The sequence below is a fragment of the Chrysemys picta genome, chromosome 14 (genome assembly GCF_011386835.1).
Source record: "Chrysemys picta bellii isolate R12L10 chromosome 14, ASM1138683v2, whole genome shotgun sequence".
Taxonomy (NCBI): Eukaryota; Metazoa; Chordata; order Testudines; family Emydidae; genus Chrysemys; species Chrysemys picta.
This window is the reverse complement of record NC_088804.1, coordinates 22,801,223-22,827,986: the sequence shown is the minus strand read 5'-3', so window position 1 is coordinate 22,827,986 and position 26,764 is coordinate 22,801,223. Positions and strand designations below refer to the sequence as shown.

Genomic DNA, 26,764 nt, shown 5'->3' with positions numbered 1-26,764 from the left:
TTAGTGATAAATACATGACCCAAGACCTTTTTGTGGATAAGACAAATCAAGTCTCATTTTTAAAGGGGAGGAAATTTAAAACATTTATAAAAAGGCAGTTTAGAAAAGAGCATATCCAGTTAGTGCATCAGATTCTAACATGTCATATGAGACAGTTTCCACCACATCGCATAAAAGGTGATACTACCCCATCTCAACCTGTTTGAGAGATAGTATGTTTATAGATTCTCTCTTGCTTGTTTTACATTTTTCATGTAGGAAAAAAATCCAATAACCCACAAAAAGATGTAGGTCAAATGTTTTCATCTCAAATCTTTCTTGATAAGTAGTGATTTAAGAAGACTACATAAGAAGTGTGTTATTCCCCTTCTGCTCACAGATATAAGTGTTTCAGAAACAGCACATTTAAAAATATATACAATGCCACTAAAATAGGAATAGAAAATGTTGTATAGATTAACAAACATTGTAATGAATTTGCACAACCCTAACTGATTGTATACATAGCATAATGAAATGGTCTACATCCTTTCAAAGAAAAATTAGGTATTCTAGCACATAGCTTTAGAAAAGCATTGTTCGTAAAAACCTGCATTTTTTCCCAGCTACCATGTAATTTGTGAGATGCATTTTTAAATGATCTGCAACTGCAGCAGGCTTCATCAGTCAGATGATACAGATAGATAATTCACCAAACTGTCACATGATCTTCCATCAGTCTAAAAGATGTGAATATATTGCCACAAGCTTTGGGAATAATGGGTGCACCTGTTTACAGTGTCACCTCTGTTTGCTAATTGTCTCCTTGAGCTACATTTTACTTCTAATGCATTTACTTTTGACAGGCAGTGTCTATTTAGAAATCACATTACTTCAAGTGCAATTGTTCTTTTGTCTATCAAGTAAATGAAGTGTTGTTATACAGATTTCAGGTTCTGATTAGTGAAGTATCAGTGCACCACAAAGGTCAATCAGTTATTTACCTGAAGTAACAGAAGTATGACAGGCCTCTAGTTCATGATATAGCCTGTATTAATATTATATATACTACTATATACACACATGCATTCTGTATGCATATATACACAAACACACACTTATTAAGGGGCACAAACACTAATTACCATATAGATACCATACAGGAAAAAGAATTTAAATATTCATGTGAAAACTGAAATATTAATGCAAACCCAAATATTTTCTCAAGTTATTTCAACTTAAGACAAAAGAAAATATTTAAAACTAGAGACCCAACCTTGTAAACACTTATGCATATGAGTATCTTGATTCACACATGTAAGTATTTACAGGAACAAGACTTAATTTTATAAACATTTTTACTTGCTTGTTCTTATAAAATAGATAGACAAAATTAAGTTTAAAGTCACTTATATGAAGCTGAAACTGGTAAGATGCCATAAAAAATTAGTATTAACAACTTCTGGACTAAACAGAACCAAAAGGGATTTTTATCAACAGTCATATCTTCATTTGGATTGTGTGCACTAACATGAATCTAATGGTAGCAAAGCTCGGTTAAATAATGCATAGGTATATAGACACACACAGTGTATCCATACACGCTATCGTATATATTGACTATTGAAAAAAAATTGAAAACTAAGATTAGAACATTTATCACATAGCCACTTCACTGCATATATATTGATCCCATACTGTCCTGTTACAAAAAAGCTGCACTATAACGTCTCACTATTGAGGTGGAAAACTGTACTTCTTAAGTTGCTTGCCAAGCCTGATTATTCTTCATACAACTCTGTTGAAGTTGCATAGGACTCTTTTTTCCCTACCATTCAAACAGCAGAGAATCTTGTGATAGGAATATTAGTCTCTCATATTAAAGGCTAGGTCCATAACTAACATTCAGTCACCCTCATGTAAGCTCGATGTACAGACTGGTCTCTGCACAGGCAACCTCTGGTGCTTACAAGGGGATTCCAACCACTACCACTATTTCACTAGTTTACCAAAAGAAACAGATACAAAAAGCCATGCTTGCCTTAAGTCACATTCTAAATTGGCTCCCAGGAGCATTCCCTTACCTTGTTCACTAAAGCACTGTGTATGTTTTCTCAGTGTTTAGCATATGCTATGTAACCTGAGCAGGACTTGTACTGTTCCAGTAGTTGTTTTTCTAAAGTATGTTCCCATCAGGACTATAAGTACATGCAAAATACTAGAGTTAGAATCGTTCAAAAAGATATTTAAAATTTTCTCTGGCACTTATAAGCAAATGTGTAAAGAGAAAATGGAAGAAATCATAATCTTTCCCACAAATGCAACCTGATGATAACTTCAAAGCCTTCTGAGTTAATGTATCTATACCAAGATTTGAGGTAGGGTAAGAAAAATATTTACTGCTACATTATGAAGACTAGTGGAATTTTCCAATTATCTCTGCAAATGTCGACAAAAATTGAATATATCCAATCAATCATAATTGCTTTTTATACACTTATGTTTATGGGTAAAGCTCCTAAAAAAAAATCAAGGCTGAAACTTTCAAAGCATGTTCTTCATCTTCCTTCTTTTAAAGTCAAAAACCAAACTGCCATTAACCTTGATGGAAGCAGAATGAAGCCCAACCTTTGTAAGTGAAAGCAAGGTACATGGAATTTCTGTTTCCTCATAAACCAAACAGATCTCATTGGAAAACGTAGCTCTTCATCTAAATCTAGGCAGGTGGCAGAGGGAACACTCATGTGGAAAGCATATAGCGGTATTAAACTAATCATCTAAGTTCCTCCTACTTCAAGGATTGCTATTGTTGTAGCTTTGGCTCTTTACACAACTATGGATGTTTAGCAAATTGCTTTGCGTACATTAAATTGGATGTTCTGTAGCAACAAAAATTAACTGTGAAGGGCCCAATCCTGAAGACTTTCACAAATATGATAAGTCCTTTTGTATGCAGACAGCCCCCTTGAAATCAAGGGAGTTTCTTGCATGGGGAAGGACTTCTCAGGAACTAAAATCCAACAGAATCAGGTCTTTAATAAAAGCAGCTGTGCTAACATGAAGCTCATTCAACAGAGACTTTGCATTGGAATTAGTGCATGATTAGCTACCACATTGTTACTGAGATATAATTGGCTAATTCAGATCAGGTGTAAGCAGATGCAGTTCCACTGACTTCACTGGAGTTTGACCTGTTTACAACAAATATAAGTTTTGCCTACTGTATATTATCAAGTAATAATGCAATTAACATCACCACTCTACTGTTTACGATACTGCACTAAGGGCATGTCTTCACTGGCGCTTTACAGTGCTGAAACTTGCAGTGCTCAGGGGGGTGGTTTTTTTCACACCCCTGAGCGAGAAAGTTGCAGCGCTGTAAAGTGCCAGTGTAGACAAGCCCTAAGATACTACCTTGATTGGGCACCAAAAGAAGAAGGCAGAAAGACAGAGGAATCTGAGCACTTAATATGTTATGGTTTTTCTCAGTTCTATGGCTGGGTTATGGCCTACTGTCCATGCTGGAAATGGGTGCAGAAGGACCATGATGCAGCAGGAGAATTCGGGCCAACTACACCAAAATTGTCTCTAGGGCTCCCAGGAAACGCACTGCAGAAACAGCTCTCCAGAAATACATTTCAAGGGCTTTATGTTCAGCGTACCCACAGTTCCCATTGTCTCTAATGCAGTGTGCACTCCTGCTCTCCCATATACCTGGCCAGCCCTTTCAGCAGCCTTGGCAATGCTAGCCACATATGGATTCTGGGCCCTCCAGCCACATGAATGTCAGAATTAGATGGGAAAGGCTACTTACATCCCCTTTTTTCCCCATTTTCCCCTCTCCAAACACTATGCATACTTGTGCAAGGGCTAACCAGTCGGACCCTGTGTCTTTTCAGGACATTAACTTCTAAACCCTAGTACAGGCTATAATAAAAAAGCAGATATTTAATTATGATTTAAGCATTTAGTATTTTTAAAAATCTGATAAATCTTCTAATAATCTAATCTTCCAATAAAATATTTAAGTAGGGGAAAAAATTAGGACATAATTCTCTCAAGGCAGAACTAACCTTCATTTGAGAAGGGGTGAATCCAACCTTACTCCAAGATCAGCAGTACAAGAAACTTTGACTGTGTATCTCAGCAGGTTGTAAAACAAGGATCAACAATGATTAGGACTTTGTGGCAACTTTCAACTTTCCCTTGCAGATTGGCCATGGAGTGTGGAGGAGATGTGTAAGCCAATGGAGTGTATAGCAAAGTAGAGAAGCACAAGAGTAGTGGCAATTTAAAAAGCAGCTGTGTACATGTTTTTTTCCTCGTTAGTCTGTGAAATCACAAATGGTGGAATATGCATTGTACGCTCAAAACCATGATAACATACTTGGCCACATTTTTATTATTATCTTTGCTTCTGTGCTTCCCAAACTCGGAATGATTTCTCATCCCTCTCCCCAAAAAAACCTCCTTTTTTCATTTATTTTTACACCAAACATTTCTAATGTTGTGATAAAATGAGGAAAAATGAAAGATTATTATAAAACACGACATTTATGGCTAGAGACTTTGGAACATTCATACTGTTACATACATTTTCTCTAAGTATTCAGGAATGTATTGGTATTTTGAAATTATGTATCTCTAATAACACAAAAGTACTTAAGGACAGAAATAGACAGTAATGGAAAATGCAGTCAACTGTTGACAACATATAGAATTTCAGAAAATAATTTACAGAGAACAGCACAGCAGATGAGTCAAAATTTTCTCAAAAATATTTCTTGCCTCCGATAGTCCAATGTAATTCATTTTCTATCTCTGTTCATTAATCATTGTTAAAATTAGTGATCCATTTCTTCCACTCTGCCATCTGCACTCAGCTTCGTAACAAACATGACACCTTCCTGCATAATAAAACCTGACAACTACGAGGATGCATTTCCAAATAGCTTTCTGCATATTTGCACCTCTATAACTGATTCCGTTGTCAGACAAAAGTGGATTATTTAACCGGAGTTCTTTCTTTATCAATTCAATACACAGACGTGTGTGTGCGCGCACGCACATATGTTTGTGTGTGTAAAATGATCAAGTAAAATCAGTTAATTTAAATTAAATGGTATTAAACAGAAGATACTTTAGATCTGAATTATGGAGGAAGGTACGCTGATGTAGATTTATCCTTCAGTTATAAGTTTAAGGAAATAATATTTGGTTCTATCTTATAAAGTTTGCACACACAAGAATTATCCTGACCCTTCAATTTCTGCAAAAAAAAAAAAAAAATTAATATCTAGCTCTGTTTTGTTTTCTAGCCTTTGATCACTGACAATTTCAAATAAACATTTTAAGATGAAATCTACAAGCAATGAGAAGATATAAATAAATGCACAAATAAATAATCAGAGCTCAATATGTCATTTTAATATGGGTAGGGCCAGCCTACTAATGTCTTGGTGGCAGTCAGCACCTCAGAGATCAGGGTTCAGTTCTTGGTCTCATTCAGTTCCTCCATAAACAGACCAAGGATTGGAAAGACTCATCAGCCATGCATTTAAATGTCCTGAATTTCATAGGGGCTGAGCATACACAGCTCCCATCAACGCTAAAAGATGCTGTGATTGTTCAGTACCTCAGAAAACTAGGCCACTAGTTGGAATTCCTAATATTAAGCCAGAATACAACTTTCACAGAAGTCCACAGGAGTCTTTCCATTGACCAGTAAGAACTGGAGTGGACTCAATGTTCCACAGAAACTCTTGTGGCCAATTAATGATCAGAGCTAATGGGCCACCTCTACTGGAAGACAGTAGCCATGAATGACCTCAAAGTGGAAGTGGGAGGCACAAAAGCAGGGACATACCAGCATCTCTCAGGATCTAATTGTGATCATAAAGGATCTGCTGGCCTTAAAAACAAACAAAACTTGAATTCTCCCCATTAGTCCTGAAAATTATACTAAATTGTAACTGAGACTGGAAAACAACAGTCAGAGTTAAACCTTCCATTCCATCTTTAACTTAATATGTTATGCCAATGGTAGGTACTGCCGGTGTCTTGTAACAGTGGGCAGTAATCTCACCCTATCGAGTGATATCTCAACTCAACAGTGAGATCAAGGCATGATGGAAACTTTAGAAACTTTCTTTTTGTCAGTTTCCAATCTCCTAAATTTTCAGTCATGGACTCCAAAATTATGCACATTGGCACATGCCAGCAGTTGTATGCAAACTACGGAACTGCGTGCCCAATGATCCGATTAGCATACATATATACACGCCTTTGTTCACAAATGGTGCATACACACATTTGATGACAGAAGTTTCAGAGGACAGATGAACATCTAGGAGAAACATTAGGGGAGGCAGCATAGTCTAGTGGTTACAGCACTGGACTTTGACTCAGGAACTGTGTTCTGTTGCCAGCTCTGCTGGGTGACCATGGGCAAGTCCCTTCACCCCTATGTGCCACAGTTTCACCATCTGCAAAATGGAGACAACGATACTTGCCTCCTCTGAGATCTACAGACGAAAATTATTATTATTTGGCTCTTCGTGTTTTTATTAAAAAATCTTCATATACAATTCATTGTTGATAGTATTGTAGTTTTCAACATGTAAAAAAAATTAAATCACTTGGTTAGAAAAACAAAACTTCTCTCCTCATTTTTAAATCTTAATCTCAGTTTAGCCATCATCATCTTTCTCTGTCAGATGCATATGTAACAAAAATCCTCAATGGATGAAATTCCATTGCATCATCTTTTGGAGCAATGAAATTTATGAATTTATTCTACTGTGTTATCAATATCCTCCTTGTAATAGATAAAAATGTGATAAAAAGGGACCTAAAGCTCATGCCCAACAGGTCAAATTAAAATTTAAATAACTCATCCAATGTTAAAAATGAAAAGCAGCAATCCACTCTAAGAACAAAGGACCCAATTCTTCCTTCAGATATGTGCATGTCACTTCCACTGATTTGGAAGCGGGAGCTCTGTATGCATATGAGGACAAAATTGGGCACTAAGTGTCTACAAAAATAGGTTTGCAAAATTAAGCCATTGTTCCATTAAAGCATGTCCGAGAAAAATATACAAAACTACCCAAAAATATTTTTGACACAACAGTATCATAGAAGAAAACCTGCATTTGAGATGAAAGTGTCTATGCAAAGTTTAAACCAGATGAGAATTAAACAGCTGAATTTTAAACTTTGGAAAAATCAGGATTTATAATAGATCTAGCAACTAACTGCTGGTGCTAGCAAGGCCATACAGATTTTTTAAAAACATTTCAGATTAGAATCTTACTATCTAGACAGTTAGAGTTTAACCTCAGGGTGTTGTTCAAACATTTCTTTATTATTTTGTTTTTTTAATATTTCATCTTAATTTGCCATGCAGTATCTGGAAATTGAGTGTCTAACCTATTTATTCATTCAACATATTTTAAAGCTTTCAGTAAATATTTGAGAGCAATTTGCAACCATCCTTTTTAATCTTTACCCTGAACAAATAAACAAACAAAATAAAATCGGCATAGTCTCTATAGCTGGATCTTTTGCCTTCTAGATTTCTTTTTTCTTCACATGTCTGCATACTGACACATTCAATTTCAGGTTATCAGCACATCTGAATTACAGAATACTGATGGGGATAGAGGGCAGGCCTCTCTGGACTGATTAGCATCATTTAAGAAAGCATTCACTTGCTTGCTTCATTGGCTGCAGGGATTCCATGATGGGTGGCCTTTTAGCATTAGAAGTCAATATAGAGCAATCTCATTTGAATTAAATATGGACAAAAGATTTGATTGTGGTTATTCACAGATAACCTTTTAATTTTAAAGCTACAAAATTTGGGATTTCTTAAACTTTATAACTTTAACATACTTCATTTTAGTTTCCCCTTGGTTTTTATGTACTTTTTAATTTGTGCAACACTTAAATCAAAGCTTATTTCCAAGAAATGTCTGAATGAAAATTCAGGAAAACCTTTTAACCTAGTTAGCATTTGACTATAATGGAAGCATAGTTCCTGATTCTAATCTATAAATGTATGTAAATCCACACTGAAAAACATATTTGTGTATATGAGAGTTAGACTTCCATCAGAATGAGTCACAGATGTGAACAAGTATTTCATTAACACAAATAATAATTTACGGCTCGTCATATTGTAACCTGTATTGGGAAAACCCAAACCACTGGAATTGCTGAATGTTTTAAAGTACAACAACAGAATTGTGATCTCAGATAAATAAATATTCACTTCTGCACTGAGATGTAATTATTACATGAGCCGAAACATGAAATAATGCTATTGTTCTCACTAACTGGAGGATTTACATACGTTTATAACATACTCATCCACTGGCCACCAGAATCACGGAGAGATAGTGCAGAGGAGAATTTTTGACTTTTCAAGCAGATGAAAGAACTTAAGTAGAGAACTTAACTTTCAAGCAGATGAAAGCACTAGATGACGACCAGCCCCCCTCACTGAGTATCTGATCTTGCTACACATGAAGACAGTGGGAGTTTTACCATTAATTTCAATGGGAGCAAAATCAGCCATTGAGAAATTAAATGGAAATGGCTTTTGCTTTGTGTGCTGGCTGCCATGATACGGGATAAGCTCAACCAATCAGGAAAACAAGATAAATATCATGCTACTTCCAACACATGACCCATCCCAACAGACTAGGCTTGAACCTGAAATACATCACTAACAGCAGCCCAAATAATTTCACAGGTATCCAGACGAAGGGGGAAAATACAGCAACTCCCTCTACGGCTAGTTCATGGACATGAACAAAATTCCAGCAAAGCATCCTTGTTTTGCAGAGTCACTTCAAATTCCAATCAAGATTGATTTAAAGTACTTTAATGAGTCAAGTCAAACAGTTAGCACAGTTTTTCCACAAAGAACATCCAAAATAGGTGGCATATTCTACCTTCATATGTATGTATCTTCTAGTTCACAGGTTCTCAAACTGTGGTCCGTGGATCACTGATGGTCCACGAGCTCCATTCAGGTGGTCCGCGGATAGTTCCCTCTAAGGTGTGCGCCTGGGTGGCCGCACACAAAAGAATAAAGGGCCACCCACCTAATTAGTGGAGCTGTGCAGGCGTGGCTCCACTAATTAGGTGCCTGAACCCTGGAGGAGACGCACATGTAAGTTGAGTTGATGGCCTTGGGGGGACTAGGGGGTAAGTGGGAGGGGGCAGTGGGATGAGAAGAGAGGGTGTGGAGAATTTGGGATGTGCAGGGCTGCGGCAGCCAGAGAAAGAGGTGACTTTCCCCAGCTCCAGGGCTGCGGCTGCCAGGGAGAAATGGTCCTCCTTCCCAGCCTTAGCTCTGTGGCTGCCGTGGCAGGGGAGAGACCCCCCCTCCTTCCCAGCCCCAGCTCGGGGGCTCCCACGGCGGGGGAGAGAGGGAGAGACTGCCCCCTCTCCTTCCCAGCCCCAGCTCAGGGGCTGCTGCGGCAGGGGAGAGAGGGCACATCCATAGCATTAGAAAGGTAAGACTACTGATATTAAAATGTGAGTTGTGCGCTTTTATTTGTAGAACAAAAAAACGTTAATTATTATAACGTTTTTTTTATATAGCGCTTTTATCCAAAGTGCTTTACAATAGTTAGCTAACAGTACAAACAACATTTGGAAATATCATTAAGTGGTCTGCCAAGACCCTCAGCAATTTTCAAGTGGTCCGCAGAAAAAAAAGTTTGAGAACCACTGTATAGTTGCTTCACCATATAGGGGCACATTCATTCTATTCACAGAATTTCTCCTATCCTCCTACATGCTCACAATTCTCCTTGCTCATGCAAATCTCTACACATATGAGAGAGTGGAAGGAGAGCAGAATAGGTCCTGAAGAAATGTAGGCATTTGGCTTACTGGAATTGTACATGCTTTCAAGTGCGCATTCAACAGTTTAAAAACTTGCCGCTTATATGGGAGTTCAAATTTTAGGTTTTCACTTCCAGTCATTGTGAGACATCTCTGCACCCTCCTGCACCATTACACCAATAACATGCTCAACATCTATTTTGCCCACTTTTAAATGGAATAAGTCTGAATAGAGAAACCAAGTGCTCAGGGGTACTTTCACTGCAGCTGAACCGTGCTTAAAATGGCCCTTCGCAAATGTTTCCAGTATGTTTATACTGCAGCCCATGTACACTTCCTAAACAACACCCTCCCCTCCACGTAAGAAATCAGAAATTTTGAGGGCTATTGAGTATTCAATTTGCAACAGCGCCTAAGCACAAAGTTATTTAGCACAGATGTTTCAGTAACTGTGATCCACTGGAAAAAAGGAGAGTGCTCAATGGCCCTCACACTTCCACCTGCATAGTGGGGGTCTAGAGCAAGTAAGCGGAGTATAATCTATACCGAGTAGGAACAGTGGCTGGATTGGATGTGTATAAGCTTTTCTCTAACAGTGTTATTCTGCTTTGTTTATGAAGGAATGTCAGGGGTTTTTTGCATTTATAAAAAGACCCACATATTAAAAAGGGGTGAAATAGATTTTACATGGCTGGCTTTGAACCTGGGAATCTCCCACGGTGCAACTAATTGCACTGCCAACAAGACACAGGAGTACACCCACAAGCAGCATAAAATGTAACTGTGAGGGGTGTGATGATGGGTCTTTATAAATAATACATTCATCCCAAGGTGCACTTGTGACTCTGCTGTAAATGTAGGTATTTTCCATTAGGCAGATGAGCATCAACATACATCTAAACACAACAGAAATAATAAGAGAAGAGTAGTTGTTTCTAGAGCAGGAAGCACATTCAGCTTAAATTAAAAAAATGGTGGGCATTGCACGAACGTGGGGTAGTGAACCTCTACAGGTTAACGATGTCTCTCTCTTTCACTCATTACTGGCCTTAGTAATTCTCAGGCAAACATCCCCCAATTCCAACTTTCAGCACAAGAGTGAACCTCAGAGCATCCCAGGGGAAGCTCAGTACTTTCCCTCTCCCTTTGATGCTGTGGAAGGGGAAAACAGAATGGCAGTCTCCTCCCATGAACGGTTTTACAGTGGAATGGGTAGGAAGAGTGGGCTTCTTCCTACCCCTCTATCCATGTGAGGTGAGGCAAGTGAGCCATTCGTCCATCTTCTGGAAAACCCTAGGAGGGCAGGCTAAAGGCAACTACCCTGTCTCAGCTAAGAACAAGTAAAGAAGGCAACTACCCTGTCTCAGCTAAGAACAAGTAAGTGACAAGGCAAGGGGACTGTAGGAAAGGGAGGGACTGTTGTAATACAATGATCTTGTTATGAAATTATCTTGTTTCATCAGGTTTTCATGGACATTCTCCTAGAAGTCTGGGGTTCTCATCAACCCCCAACTCCCAGCAAATCTCCGGGGAGGGTGAATGCACAAGAACCAAATACAGCCCTCTGGGCTCGCTAAATTCTTACACAGCTTGAACCTGGCAGGTTTTCCCACAACTCAAGTTGATGCATACAGTAGCAGTAATGGATCATTCCAGTGATGTCATTCAAGAGGTAGCTTCTTCATTATTAGTTTAATTTAAGATTTTTCAAATGTAAAAAGCCTGTGGATGCTTAATAATATATCAGTACATGATACTATCATGGTCTCTTTATATCAGTGATGTCCTAGTCTGTCTTTAAGTGAGACAGAGCCACTCATCTTTGCCTCATAGCTCATTTTCATCTCATTCCAAACAATGCATACGCTGACTCCAAAAAAGCATAATCTGATATGTCCATACATTGTATGGGAGTGCAAAGATAAACATTCACACTTGGGTTACTGTTTTTGCAAGACATTAATCCATAATATGGACTCAGATCTTGTGCCAAGTTGTCATAATGTCAAAATTGGCTACAACAACCATGCAGTAACTTTTAACAACACTTTTTATAAGCATACCTCACATTGACATTGCAACTGCTCCTGACCATAAACTGCAACCCTACTGTTTTGTACTGTGATCCAGTCAGATCTAACAAACTAAGCAGGGAGGAGCCAGGGCTTCAACAGGAGACCAGGCTGGTATATCTCAGTGCCCCCTTGGCTTTTGTGGCTCCGTTCTCCTCCTACCTACATGGTTGTTCCTGCAAGCATCTCTTACAATTAGATCTCCTTCCCTCTTGCACTTTCTGCAGTGTCCCCTGAGGTGACCTCTTCTATTCACATGGCTTTTTACTAAATTTACACCACAAACTCACAAATCTACCTCTTCACTAAGACCTTCCATCTAACCGTCTCTCTGTCTGTCTCTCAGATTTCTTTTCCTGGATATCTTGACACCAACTTAATTTACATGGTTAAAACTGAACTCCTTGTCTGTCCTTTCAAACCATCCCTTCTCCCCACTTTCCCTGTCACTGCTGACAATACTACTTTCTTCCCTGTCATTCCAGCCCACATCCTGGGCATCATCTTTGACTCCTCCCTCTCACCTGCCCCACACATTCAAATCATGTCTCAGTCTTGCCACTTCTTCCTGAACAATATTTTAAAGAACCAACCTTTTCTATCTAAACAGCCACCACCACTCTTGTCCAGACCCTCATCATCTCCCATCTCGACTACCATTACCGCCTGCTTAGTGGTCTTCTGGATATCCAGTGCCTATGTGGAGCCTCTGAGCTGTACTGCAATACAAATAATAAAATACATAAATAAATAATGAGGAAGTGGTGTTGCTACATACAGGTGGCACTACATTCTATAAGTCAGTCCTGAACCAACCCCCAAGGGTGGAACAGGGGAAACAAGGCTAAACTCTGCTCATTCATGATCTGTAAAGTTCTGATAGAACTTCTTTGTGTTAATATCTTCTGATGATATTAAACTCAGTGCTTGGGGTACACTTTCAAAGGAGCCCAAGTCCCTTTGAAACATGAGACATAGATACCACAGTGACTTAGGCACTGTTGAAAATGTAACCCTTGGTCAAATTCAAATTTAGATTATTAAAGTCTCTTGATCTAAATTCCCTCTGCAATTTTAACTGGCTAAAGTATTCTTTACCTCCTGTCCTAACCTGCCTAGTGTTGTTATATGCCGTAAAACAGCTGCCAAGTTCCATCCCAGAGATAGCTGCAGTTCAGTGGCGAGTTAAATGATCCCTCTCAAAATATCTCACAGGAATTTTATGATGCTTAATTCATAAGTGCAAAGAACTTTGAGATGATTGAATGAAATGTATTAGGTCTGAATGCACACTTCTTATAACCATGGAGCTAATCAAGAAACATGAAAATAGCCTGTACCGCAGGAAGTACTCCTTCAGTCCTTTCATACCAAACCTCGAGGTGTTTAAAACCTTGGCACAATTTTTGTATTTCAAGCTATTCTCACTGCATAACAATATGAACAGAAACTAGACACCCAGAATGAAATATTTTTAAGGCTTTTGCTCTGCAATCTCTTTCTTGTAACGTTGATCCTTTCATGGAAGAAGGGACTTTTCAACATCGTGGTGACAGAACCGAGTCACAGACAATTTAGCAGTCTAATAAAATAAAATAAAATAAATAATAATAATAATAATAGAGAAAAGCAACAGAGGAATTAAATCTAAACCGTCATCCCTAACTCACCATCATTGTGCCCATCTATTGCTGGGGTCCTCTAAGCAACTAGTAATCCTTCGCACTGTTCCACATGTGCTGCAATAACAAGGCCCAACAAGGTACATTAAGGATGCCATTTCAGCCTTGCTTTTGTGTGCTGAAGGGAGACCCTTAACTTCCCTTTAACAGTCTAGTGATTTAATAAAAGGAAATTTGTACTTTCCCTGGACAAGGTTGCTCCGTTTTGTAGTGTAAATGAAAACGGCTTAAGTTGGTCAGCTGCTAGCCACATGGTAATAATAAGTACAACAGACCGAGGTTCACAATTATTTCAGATTTATTCTCTTCTTGATCTTTCATTTTATCAGCAAAACATCCTCTTGGCAATGGGTAGCTAAGCAGAAACTTAAATGAAAGAAATGCAAGAAGTAAAATGGCAAAAGACACAGTTTTATGAAAGGAAAATATTCAGACCTCAGGCTTGACCTTGACCTTTTACTGTCTTTTAACATTAAACATTTGCCCCACCTTCGAAAAGATAAATGTGGCTTTTGATGACAGCCAATGTTATCTGAGGATTAAAATAGCCCTCTTGCAGTGCTCAACATTAAAGTCTTCCGCATTTGCAAAATTGCAAACAGATGCAACTCAAGTACCTGCAAATAATCTGCCAAGACCAATTTCAAAAGGGAGATTTCAAAATATGTGGAAGTCATTAGGACATGTATTATTTTTGCAATGAATAGGCGCCAGGAGTGTCTCAAGAAGCAGATGGGTGCTACTTTGTTTATAAAAGATCAACAGAATATTTTCCTGTAAATGAAGACGTAGAAGCTATATGAAACAATTATGTTAAAATGGTGAATGTTTCAAAGCTAATTGTAATGGTCTTTTAAGATCTGAATTCCTCATTTCTTACAGCATGCTAAAATATCATTTTAATTTTTGGTCTTGATTGATATAATTACAAAAATGGCAGAAAATTAAAGTAAATGCTGTCAGTTTTACTATTGTAAATGTTGTCACTTTATCACTTGTTTACAGTTGCACCAATACTTGTAAGTGAATATTTTTCAACATGCATAAAAAAATATGACCTTAATCTCCTGGGAAAATACAAAAAAAGATAGCCAAAAATCTTAAAATCAAAAACAAACAAACAAAATTTACCATACTACCAAGTGACCGCTAGTTCAGAATTCACATCTTTATAAATAATCTGTTTAATAAAATAGGTCACAAAGAAAAATATGGAGATATAAAGAATAGAGACAGATTGACCCATATATTTTTGCACCACCTCTCAGACAGAACTATAAGCTGCAGCATCAGGATCATGATGATGTATACATTTTTTTTTTAAATTCACACATCTTACTTGTCCATCAAAAAATACTACTCACCTGGGGAAACAGAATTTTGCAGTTCTAATTTGGATTATTATGCGTAGCAAATACAGATAAATTAGTGTTGTTATTACCAGCACTGGGTGGGATATATAGAGTCACATATAAGCAGATTTTAATATACATATATATCAAGATATTTTTACAACTGAGCTGATATAAATATTTCATATAGACTTGTATTTATATCAATATATTAACTCAAGCTGTACTTATATCATGACATAGCAATAACCCACAATAGTCCTTGTATGGCAACTTTCAGCTGCTGCCTTTTTACACAAAAATGTGATACAACAGCCTTTACAACACAGTGGAAGCCCTAAGATAGCAGGTTATGAGACCCAGTGGAAGTTGGAGAGTAAGTACTAACACTTTGCATACTCTCAAGGTTTCACTGGGTTCTGCAAACTGCAATCTTTACTCTTTTCAGTGTGATGAAGTTTCTGCTGGGACCTAAAACCTGTGATCTTCACTGTTAATCTTCCAACTGGGGCTTCCACTGTTACTGTATACCTGTAAGATACAGAGAAAGAAAAAAAAGTAAGAAGAAACAGGAAAAGTGATAAAAAAGCAACAAAAGAGAAATAATGAAAGACAGATGAGAAAAGTTAAGCAAAGAGAAGAAAAGAAAAATGGAAGGAACAAAAGAGATAAGGGCAGGAGTGGATAAACATTCAAAAATTATAGTCTACATTTAGAAAAATTCACAAATCCTATAGTTATACTATTACTCTTGAAAAGAGTGTCACAATATAGAGATTTGTAGAATATTTTCCTTTTTCACTTAGAACTCACCATTTTGGTTACATTTAACTACCTAGTTGATGTACAGTAATATGTATAGACCAATATGTATACTATACAATCATTTCTGAAACTTGTATTGGCTGCAAACTCAAAAATAATGAGGAAATATTTGGTTCACAGCCAGGCCTCTAGAAATCATAGAGACTTTTAAATTATGTCTCTATTTATCAGCTAACATCCAGTCTCTCCACATTAAATTGGATCAGAGTTAAGTTTCAGTTAACTCAAGACCAAGGGGAGTAGTGTGTGAGTAGTGCAAGATTTGGCATCATAATTATTAATAAGAATCTTACACTTACAGAGCTCCTTTCATCCTGAAGGGTCCTCCAGCATTTTAGAAACAATGGGTCAAATTTTGCCCTCAGTGTATGTGGGTGACTCCCAGTGCGGTCTGCATGAGTCTCCTGCACACAGTGTATATGGGTGACTCCCAGTGTGGTCTGCATGAGTCTCCTGCACACAGGTGAATTTGGCCACAGGAGTAACTTCAGCGAGTAATGAAATACAGCCACCTCTGTGGCATGATTTCACTGCAGAACTGTCAGCCATGTAGTGCTGAAACCAAAGCTCTCAAGGCTGTCTCATGAAGGATCAGATTTTCACAAGTGCTCTGCGCCCAACCCAGCATCTCTCATCAGGACTCTAAGGGCCAGATTTGAAAAATAACTTAGTAATTAATGAGCTGAGATCTTCTGAAAAATCTTATCCACTGTTTCGCGAACAGCTCGTTTAAATGTCAGTAGGGTGGGAGCAGGTGGCGGAAAGGAAATAGGGTACATACGTTGGCTGGGACAGTTGCACAAATGTGACCCACCTATACTGTGGGCTGCAACAACTGGTCAATCCACATGTTCCCAAAGATGTTTCCGGCTGGCTCCTAAGGGCAACTCTTCAAGAGGTCAGAGGCCTGTTTAGGTCCCACATGATGCTTTCCCTTGCCTCAGTCATCTCTTCCCCCTCACCAAGAACTGAAGCGAGCTGGAGCAGCTGGCTCCATCTCAACAGCCACCAGCCTGGCTTACGCATACACAGATACCTTCCCCTCACACATTTTCCCTGCCATGACAGCCCATTCAAGGATCTGATTAGCAGAGTACTGACACAGGCTAATTTAACTGGTCTCCTCGCCCCACCTATGGCTCCAGAAAGGCTTGCTGGCTCCCGTGCAAGAGCCATGTGGCTGTGAATAGCTCCCCCTCTCACAACCCCAGCCTCTTCCTCAGCTCAGGGAGCCTGCAGCAGCTGCCCGTCAGCTCTGGAGGAAACACATTACCTTAGGACCAGCGAGCCCTTCACCGCTAACAGCTGTACCACAGCCACACAGACTCCTCCAGAGCTACAGCCCATTAAAGGAGGACAACAGTGTCTACAGGCAATGGTAAGTCAGGAAATTTTAAAAGGGTGTTGGAGTTAAACCAACTGATATGGCAGTTCAGGGCATGGCTCCAACTTCTCCCCCTGCAGTGGCCTCAAGCACTTAAACATGGGGACAGGGCCTCTCTCCTCATTATCTATGCATCTCTGAGTATAGCTCCCCAGTGCACACTCTGACATCATGGACCTTGTAAGAGGAATATGACCAATAATGGAGAGGCCCTGGCAAACACATTTATCTGGTGGTGTGATATTCTGCTCCGACAATGTTCATTCTTCCTACCTTAAGTATGACATATTCAATCTGAGAATCCAGTCCTGCTTGAGGGTTGGCTTACAGCTAAATAGTTAGCAGGGTGTCAATTAAAGAGTCACTAGTAAACATGAATTCTTGCAAGAAGGAAATATTTGAAACCAGTCTTAGATTTCAGCAGTGGGGGCGGGGGGGGAGAACGGTTTGGTTGGGAAAGAAGATATAGCTTACATTGCAGGTATACACCGGCAAGACAGATGGCAGGACGTTGGCTTGATGGTTATTAAAAATTCCTTCATAGGCATGAACTTCTAGTTAACACAGGGGTCTGTGTCATTGGGACAGTCCTAAATCTTATAGTCCATTTTAGGAGCCTTCAGGAGGCACCTGGTGAAGATGCATAATTAGAAGTGGGTGTGAAGGCTGCAAGCTAATCTGTGCTACAGGAGCTACGTGTACCAGTGTTGTATTTACTGTGACTGTTATAATAATAAGTTGCAAGTGAAAAGCTCTTTTTTCCTTAGAATTGTGTTGTGCCTTCTCTGCAGTGGGCCCATGACAATAGCCTAAATAAAATGATAACTTCAGTTATAATCCATGCACAATTGCTGGCCCTGTCCTGAGCAAAAAATACAATTTTCAAAGTATGCCGCTATGTGCTAAATTATGTGGGATGTTTTATAAAGTGAATTAATATCCACGAGGGACTGAGCTGAGATCATCAAACTCATTTCACATCAGACAACAAATTAAGTCACCCCAGGGACGCAGTACATGAAATGTCAGCATGCTATCAGGCAACCTATCTCCCTATAAGGTAGATTTCTTTAAGCAAAATATCAACTATGTTGCTTCTATTGTTTTTATTCACCACATAATGAAATGCTACTTCTGTTTTTATCCGATGATAGACATATAATTTTCAGCCCTTCAGTTCATGTCATAATACGAACAATTTGTATGGCAAATAGTGCCGATCTATAAACCCCTACACTGTTTCCTAGCTTTTGCACACAAAAATTCAATCCTTTCATTTCACCATAGTAGTAGAAATAATCATAATTTTTGATGCTCTGAAATGTATGCATATTTTGGTTAGTTTTTTGTAGTTAGAACAAATAAAATGACTGTTTGGTTGTTCCAATTTTTAAAATAAAAATCAAATATTAACCAAACTATGTGAAAATCAAAGTCCTTAAACTGTACAATACAAAATGTATTCTTAATACACTTGAACAATAACACATGCTGTGTTCCTACACTGGAATAACATCACCCATATGAATCCTAGGAATTTAGTATATCTGACAGTTTCTCTCAACCACCCATAACATTCTTTCCTGTCTCATTGTAGCTGGCAAAAGAGAATTCTATAATTGAGTGGTACAGAACATGTGCCCTCCCTGCTAGAAGATGACAGATGGATTATAAAAACTTCAAAGCAGAGCATTTGGAGCACCAGGGGAGAGATAGTGGGTATTTGAACTCTCAGTCTTTACCCAGGAGACAATGGCACTCTGACATGGTGCATATATCAAGGAATGGTGTAACTAGATAGACATAATCTTTCTTTTCAGTAAGTATTTAACATTCTGTTACGAACAAGTTTCAGCCTAGCTAAAGTGCAACTCATCTTAATACTAATCATCATAGCCTGAAAGGCTACATGCCCCCTTTTTTCAATTTTGGTTAAACTGTTTCTTCATAAAACTGATTTTTGAAGAACAGAGGCAATCTTTACCGTTTAGGGAGGGGGGGTGTTTTTGTTTTAATTAAATTTACACTAGGACTTAATATTTGCATATTTGTAGATGAATCTGTTTGCTTGTTCAAATTCTTATTCTTGCTGTCTGTACTGTAAGTAGGTGCTCTCAAGCATAGCTTACATGCCACATGTTGCTGATCACCCACTAAATAGTTGGTAAAGCTTCCATATAATTATTAGTATCTCTAAATCCTGTCTAACAATATGGACACAACACTAGAAGACACAAGTCCCACCAAAGAATTAGTCCGACCACCTCCCAATGTTATACCACATTCATATCAGAAGAACAGGATGCCAGGTATATTATGATAAACTACAATTTGAAAAAATAGCCTTAATCTTTCTGCATCTCTAAAATACTTGGAAGAAACATATAAAGTCTTAGAGAATTCTAATTACACCAAAGGTATCTTTAAAACTTCTAAAAATTAATGATAATTGAATCCGAAATACAAATTTTCTAAATCATTAGCTCCCCATATATATGGCTTTCTGCAGTATCCTTAAATTGTTCATCAATTTATTTTACTGTTCTTGTTTACAGCCATTGCCCATGATTTATTAAAAAATGACTTGTTCAGATGGTTTATAAAAATGCATACCACATATTGTAGGTCACACGTGAAAATGAGCTTGAATGTCTCATTTGTCTGGATCACACACACACACACACACAATTTGACACAGTTTGCAGTCTCTGTATAGGTGAGGGCCAGGTCTAGAATATGAAGGGCATTATTGCAGGTCAGAATTGAGGGGTACTTGCAGAACTATGTGTGGGAAAGCTTGCATAACATCCACACCATGCCAAGTTCAAGGCATTGTTATTAGTCCTTTTAATGAACACCATATTCACACAACATATTTTAAAAATATGCTGCATATTATAAGTAGCAAGAATTCAAAACTAAACAATCAGAAGATTCTATATTGCTGCAAGAATGCCACACGCTGACTATCCTCATTCTCCTGTTAAACACATTTAATAAAGAAACTTGCAAGCAATTTGAAATACTTGATCCTTTTACAGTACAGCTGGAACTGCAAAAACTGCAAGAGAATTAGGCTTTGGTTTTTAAGTAGCAAGTAAAAACATAGTATAAAGATAACATACTGAAAAACAAAAGTAACTAAATCTGCAGCTGTGTTAATATAAAATGACATAACTGTAAGTATCTTCCAACTATATCTGTAACATGCTCCTCCGTACTTCTTGTGTTATGGCTCTATAACTAATAGCACTGTGTTGAACTCGCAAGTCGTCTACTAATGTATATTCTTTCCTACACAGAACATTAATCCCAGTCTCTAAAAGAGGGGAAGAGGTAGAAAATTGTGGATCTTTGAGAGTGGCCTGTTTTAAGAAACCCTTTTTATAAGTGCATTTTCATCTTTTCTTTTTTCAATGATCTTCTGCCATATTGGAATGTAAACACCACAGGAATAGACAGAATCTCAAATTTAAAATGTGGATGCCTTTCTTTAGAAGTAAGCTTCAAAGAATGTACATCCCAAACATCATAGTGATTCAACAAGCTAGGGAGCTAGCTACTGCATGTAAAACTGCATAGGTCATACCTATTACTTACTACCAGTTGGTTCCTGAATTACTACTAAAATAAACACAAAGGAAATATTTTTATATCTTAGTATATTTGGTAAGTGGTAATATCAGGGACAGTAATGCTACTTTAATGAAAAAGAGGAGTTCAACAATGGCACTAGTGTATTTACATGGGGTGTTTCTTAAAATTAGCACCAGTGGGGCCTTGTTTCTCTTAGTAGCATCCACCATAGTCATCAATGCAAGTGTACAGGAAAGGTATGTCTTATTTCCTGGTGCAATTGTGCAGACTATAATAACAGTAAACACACAAAAGATCAACAATTGTGGATGGAAAATCTTTGATTTAATGAATTGTCAACTTGTCCATCATAACGTTACCCAATCTAAAACTGCCAAATCCGGACAAGCTCTTTGATGATATAAAGCAGGCAATAGGTTTTGTTCAAAATGGAAGAGATTGCTGCCATTAAAAAGATGCTAACACTAACTGCCACACATTTGTTAGATAATAGCTTGATTTTTCTAGGAGAATAGCCTTCTGCAAAAAAGAAAAAAGAAAAAAAGGACATTTAATCAGAGTGATACATGACATCCAAAAACTGAAATCAAAAATTATGGCATGAGCTAAAAGCAAGTTGTCTTCCTGAAGGCAGAATACTGAGACATCTTTAAGATTAATTCTGTGAGAGAATTCAGAAAGTCAAATGCCGAAAGATATTGAAAATACATTAATTATGCACAACTAAGGATCTAAGAGAGGTTAAACCCCAACTTGGCAGAAAATGGAATCCTTTTATTTGATACAAACTTTGCCCATAGTAATGTTGTGTCTAACACCTCCCTGAATCTACCAATAGAGAAATAAGCTGCAAAACAAAGAAACTGAAGATTTAGCTGTTCAGGTATCATCCTGCAAGGAAATTAAATCTAATAGGTATTGTAGATAACTGCTTCTTGCAACAACCCGTGGCAGAGGTCAAACATCAGACCTATCTAGAGCAATTGTCCATCTTGTTCTAACAACATTCATAAACAACTTTCTTAACTTATGTGGAATTTGAGGCGAAGTGACTCTCCACTATTGCATCTGATGACTCCCTCAGGAACAACATGCATCCGAAGAAGTGGGTATTCATCCACGAAAGCTCATGCTCCTATACGTCTGTTAGTCTATAAGGTGCCACAGGACTCTTTGCTGCTTTTACAGATCCAGGCTAACACGGCTACCCCTTTGATACTTGGTATCAGGAACAACTGTCATTCATGTGCATTAACTTTCTCTGTCACATTAAGTACTACTATCTTTGGAAGGCATGCTAGTCTTCCTTCTCCAGTGTACCCTTTCCAGGTTTATTAGAGCAGAATTTTATTCCATTAAATTGCTTTTGTGGGGGTTTTTTTCTAATGCTGTTCACCTTAGCTTTCTTCTTGATTTTTTTTCTTTATTTTGATATTTTAACTATTAACACCAAAATGCTCAACATTTTGGGTGCCCAACTTTGGCTACCTAGGGTATTATTGCCAGAGGTGCCAAGCACCCATATTTCTCACTGATTTCAATTCCAACCTTGGCACTCAACACTTCCTAAAATCAAGCTTTAAATGTCTCGAGTCAGGCATCCAAAAACTGAAATACCCCAAATTAGTGAACACTTTTGTAAATATAAGTCTAAATTCTATTTACTTGAGCTATTTGAGCTATTTGATTAAATTATATCCAAGACTACTTAAATGAAAGACAATACATTCTGCACAGTTGACAAATAGACACTTGGTTTATGAGGACCCCCAATTTGTCCAATTCCAAAGCAAAGAAATGGCTACTGGATGATTTTCATAACCACTAAATGAGAAACCTTTGAGGAAAATGAGGTTCTTAGTCTCCTGAGGACCAAGTTAATACCAAAGGATAGACTGGGATTTTATTCATGTTCAAATCCACTCCCTTTAGAAACCAAATGGTCGGACATTTCTCATCTCAAGAAACTAAGGGCTGCCTTTGGAACCTTTAAGAATCTGGGTACCAAACTTTTCTTTTAAGCAACAACCGCTATGCTGCTGGAAGAATTCTGTGTGATCCTCTCCTAATCCAGCACTGATCCAAGAATACTTTGCACACCCTGTAACATGAAAGGTATTATTCTTTCTGTACATAACTAGTATAATCTCAGATGTGGCAAACTTCTAACATTCTTTTGCCAAACTGCCAGCCAAGTTATCCTGAAATGGGATGGAGAATGAGAGTACCAAAAGAAATGCTTATGAACAAAGGAGCTGAAGAGAGAGCATTTAAGCAGTGTGAAGCGTGTCTGCAACTCTGGCCTCCTTGGTCATTCCGGGGCCTCAAGGAGGAAAGAGAGGATATTCATGAGGGAATATATGGATGTGATCATGCAGGCTGCTCCTAGTTGTGACATGGAGAGAAACAGCACATCCTGAGAATGTAATTCTGTCCTCACACAGCTGGCCAGTTCTTGACCTCCATTTTGGTCTTTTTGTGCTGCATCTGCAATGCAAATGAGCCAGAAAGCTGTTTTAATGGGGTAGCATAGGATTCCTTCCATGTTTGGGACATGCTAGCATAACCCATTGTGCAGCGTGTTACCTGTCACAGCAACAGCACCTTTTCCTTAAGCTATATAAATTCATGCTTTTGGCTCTGGAGGTGCTTGTTCAATTCCCCAAGTCAGTCAAGATGACAACTGTCATGTTGGAAACAGAAGGTCGTTCAAGTGTAGCATGTAAAGGATCTCCTCCTCCTGTCAGCTCCTAGTATGAGGAATACTGCATAAACAGAAGGCCCTTTTGGCCTACTAGAACAAAAATCAGGACTCTTTGAAGAGTAGGTTACTTCAGGTGCCACCTGGTAGTTTATATGCACAATCACCACCACATATAGTTGGAACAGATGTCATGTTGCCAGCTCCTATCTGACCACCCTGAGTTCTAGCAAACCAATATACAGTTTTCTTTGAAGACCTCACTCCTTCAATAACTCTGTTTTCTGTCTGTGAACTTCTCATCCCGTCAGTACCAAGTGAGAGCTAATTTGGTTCTGAGCCTACACAGGGAAACATTCCAGAATGCCTTCTTGGTGCAGACAATACCCCAGTAATCTTTTACCTACCTTCAGGCAGACTTCTCAGAAAATACAACTCCTTTGAGTACCAGGTTTGTGGTTGACAGCAGGAGCTGTTGTAGAAGATAGAGGCATAATCAGAATCAAGAGACCACTCAACACTGTACTCTGGAATATGGAGAAACACAACTGGGCATTTTTGTAAACCAGACGTTCATAGATTTTTTTAAGGCCAGAAGGGACCATTATGATAATCTAGTCTGACCCCCTGCATAGCAGGCCAAAGAATTTCATGAAGTGATTCCTACATCAAGCCCACAACTTCTGGTACAGCTACAGCATATTTTTTAGAGAAACAGAGTCTTGAACTTGAAAACTGAATCTTGCATCCCTTTGCTATACTGCACATATAGCATAGAACACAAGTGCAATGGAAGCCTGAAGAGTGCAACAGTATGTCTGCTGACTGTATTTTCAAATTCTGGAGGTCTATCATGGGATAGCTGGTTCAAGGGCAGAAATGCACTATGCAGGACCACTATTTGGGACTTTGAGGCACTACATCAAAGAGAAACTCCGGGTTCTGTCAGCTAACAGGCATGCATTGCAGAAACAAACCCCAATAAATAAAAAACAAAGATGAAGCTGCTTCAGTCATGGAGCATTGGCTGAACCATTCTGCTCAAGGCAGGAAGAAGATTGGGAGGAAACATGGGAGAAGGAGTCAGAGAGCACAGAAATTTAGTATAAAATGAGGTGCCACTTGCCTCTCTGAAAAGGGACAAGTTATTCCACCATCTGCACAGGTTTATCCAAGTGAATGAATTTAGTCTTTGAAATTCTAAATCCTTTTCAAATTCTCCCAGCCCAATTAGTATAGCAATTGACACATTATTTATCATTTAGACATTTTAATGATGTTGATATAGTATTTTTCAGCAATATAGATCTCAAAGTGGTTTTCAAAGGGTACGTCTACACTTACCTCAGGGTCCGGCAGCAGGCAATCGATGTTCTGGGATCGATCCCGGAAGTGCTCGCCGTCAACGCCGGTACTCCAGCTCAGCGAGAGGAGTACGCGGCATCGACGGGGGAGCCTCCCTGCCGCGTCTGGACCCGCGGTAAGTTCGGACTAAGGTACTTCGAATTCAGCTACGTTATTAACGTAGCTACATTTGCGTACCTTAGTCCGAAGTGGGGGGTTAGTGTGGACCAGGCCAAAGATGGACAAGAATGATTACCCCCAATTTATACATGGGGAAACAGGCAGATAGGCCTAAGGCCTGATTTTCAGAAGAGTAGATGAGGTTTTGAAAGAAACTTCACCTTCCTTTTGCATACAATAAAACGTAGCTGCAAATGCAACAAAGAACAGACTTGGCTTCTACTCAAGAGAGTTGGAAGATGGCAAGGAATCAGTGAAAATTTTTATATGTTTTGGGGAATGAATTTCTGGTTCCTAAAAATCTATTAATTCAAAAAAGTTCCTGTGATGGAAGACTCCTAGGTGGCCATGGATGTTATGGGGAAGAAGATAAAACTGAGCTACTTACCTCCTGGGTTGAACCACAGCTTGCTTAGAGACGTTACTCAGGTCACTTTCTCTAAGAGAACAAGGACAAAGTGAACCTGAAGAATGTGTCCATCCTTTGAATCCTCTTTGGGAAAAACAAGTTCCCAACAGCACAAGAGGCAAAAAAGGCAGAACTTGAATAGAAGGGGTGATGATCCACAATGGAGTTGGGACATATCAGTCCACTTTTCCTCCTCCTTCAGTTCCAACATTACAACAAACAGGGTTGTGAGCAGAGTGTCAATCCCTGACTGAATCCATCTGAGGCAAGTCAGAGATGACGCCAGGAAAAAAGCAGCAGCCAGATAACAATGCTGGTGTGAAACTGTATGTTGCCAATTGGTCCTTCTGCATTGATTGGCATGTGCAAAGGCAGAAGAGCCCATCAGTCCAAACGGGTGGATTTCATAAGGAGACAACGGCAGTATGCAGATCATGCACATGTAGAACACTTCAGGCTGCAATCACTCCCAGCAGGAGCATTTCCTTAGTACTTGCCTACATCCGTCACTTCACACTGATACATGCTACATGCTATATTTTTATTTTTTGTTTATTGATTTTAACATTCAACAATGTCACAAATCAATTCACAGGGCTACATAATAGAAAATAAAACTTAACAATAATAAATAAACCATTTCAGCATCCTCTTAGGGAGCCCACACCAAAAGAAATCAAAATGAGAAATGAATAGTACGTTTGGCACAGTCACAATGAGGATACCATGTACCTGAACCCTGGCAGACTGTATATAAATATACATCTCCTTCAATGCATTCTCCTTTCGCTGGAAGGGGCAAACAAGTGCACACTTTCTCCTTTTATATCCAGGCCTTACCACATTGTTCAAATGTATAATATTCCAGCCCTACAAGCCACTATTTTTAAGTTAATGGTGCATGGTCCTTACACTTTTAGAACCAACTCCACACTAAGTATAAATAGGTAGCTAGTTAGCCAATACTGTGGGATAATTAAGAGGGAAGAAATTGAATTCAACTGAGCAGAATAAATGGACTTTTACAAAAATATATATAAGATATTTCAGCGGTTTCAATGGGTAAGATTTTTGTGCGTTTTAAACCTTTCTGTAGCTATAGGTTCAATCATGAAAATACGTACAGTCTCATAAAATGTGTAATATTAGCATGCCTCTTCAAGTGCAAGTGAGTTGTCAATAAGACAATTAAGACAACATCAATAATACACACTGTATGTTATTATCTGCTATTCTGAATCTCAGCCTAGCCAAAGATATGTGGGAACAAAGGCTGCATCTAACACTGGCACTGACACTTTTGCACTAGTGAGTGAGATAGGCAATTCTACATTTATTTAATGGCACTGGTAAAGGAAAAAATGAATTGCCTTTAAAC

At 38.6% G+C, this 26,764-nt stretch overlaps 1 protein-coding gene across 38 annotated transcripts in view; it reads right to left on the bottom strand.

Annotated features, from left to right (window-relative positions):
• Positions 1–26,764, bottom strand: part of ZNF536 (zinc finger protein 536) — a 417,537-nt gene that overhangs the window by 366,463 nt on the left and 24,310 nt on the right. For 7 of the 38 annotated variants that reach the window (XM_065567124.1, XM_065567119.1, XM_042852197.2 and 4 more), the window contains one exon: positions 12,506–12,631. The exons of 30 other annotated variants lie outside the window; for them this stretch is intronic. The gene's annotated coding sequence lies outside the window, so the exon portion shown is untranslated. Of the gene's footprint in view, positions 1–12,505; positions 12,632–13,582; positions 14,834–26,764 lie in introns of those variants that run through there. One more of the 38 variants, XM_042852196.2, reaches the window with a different exon arrangement.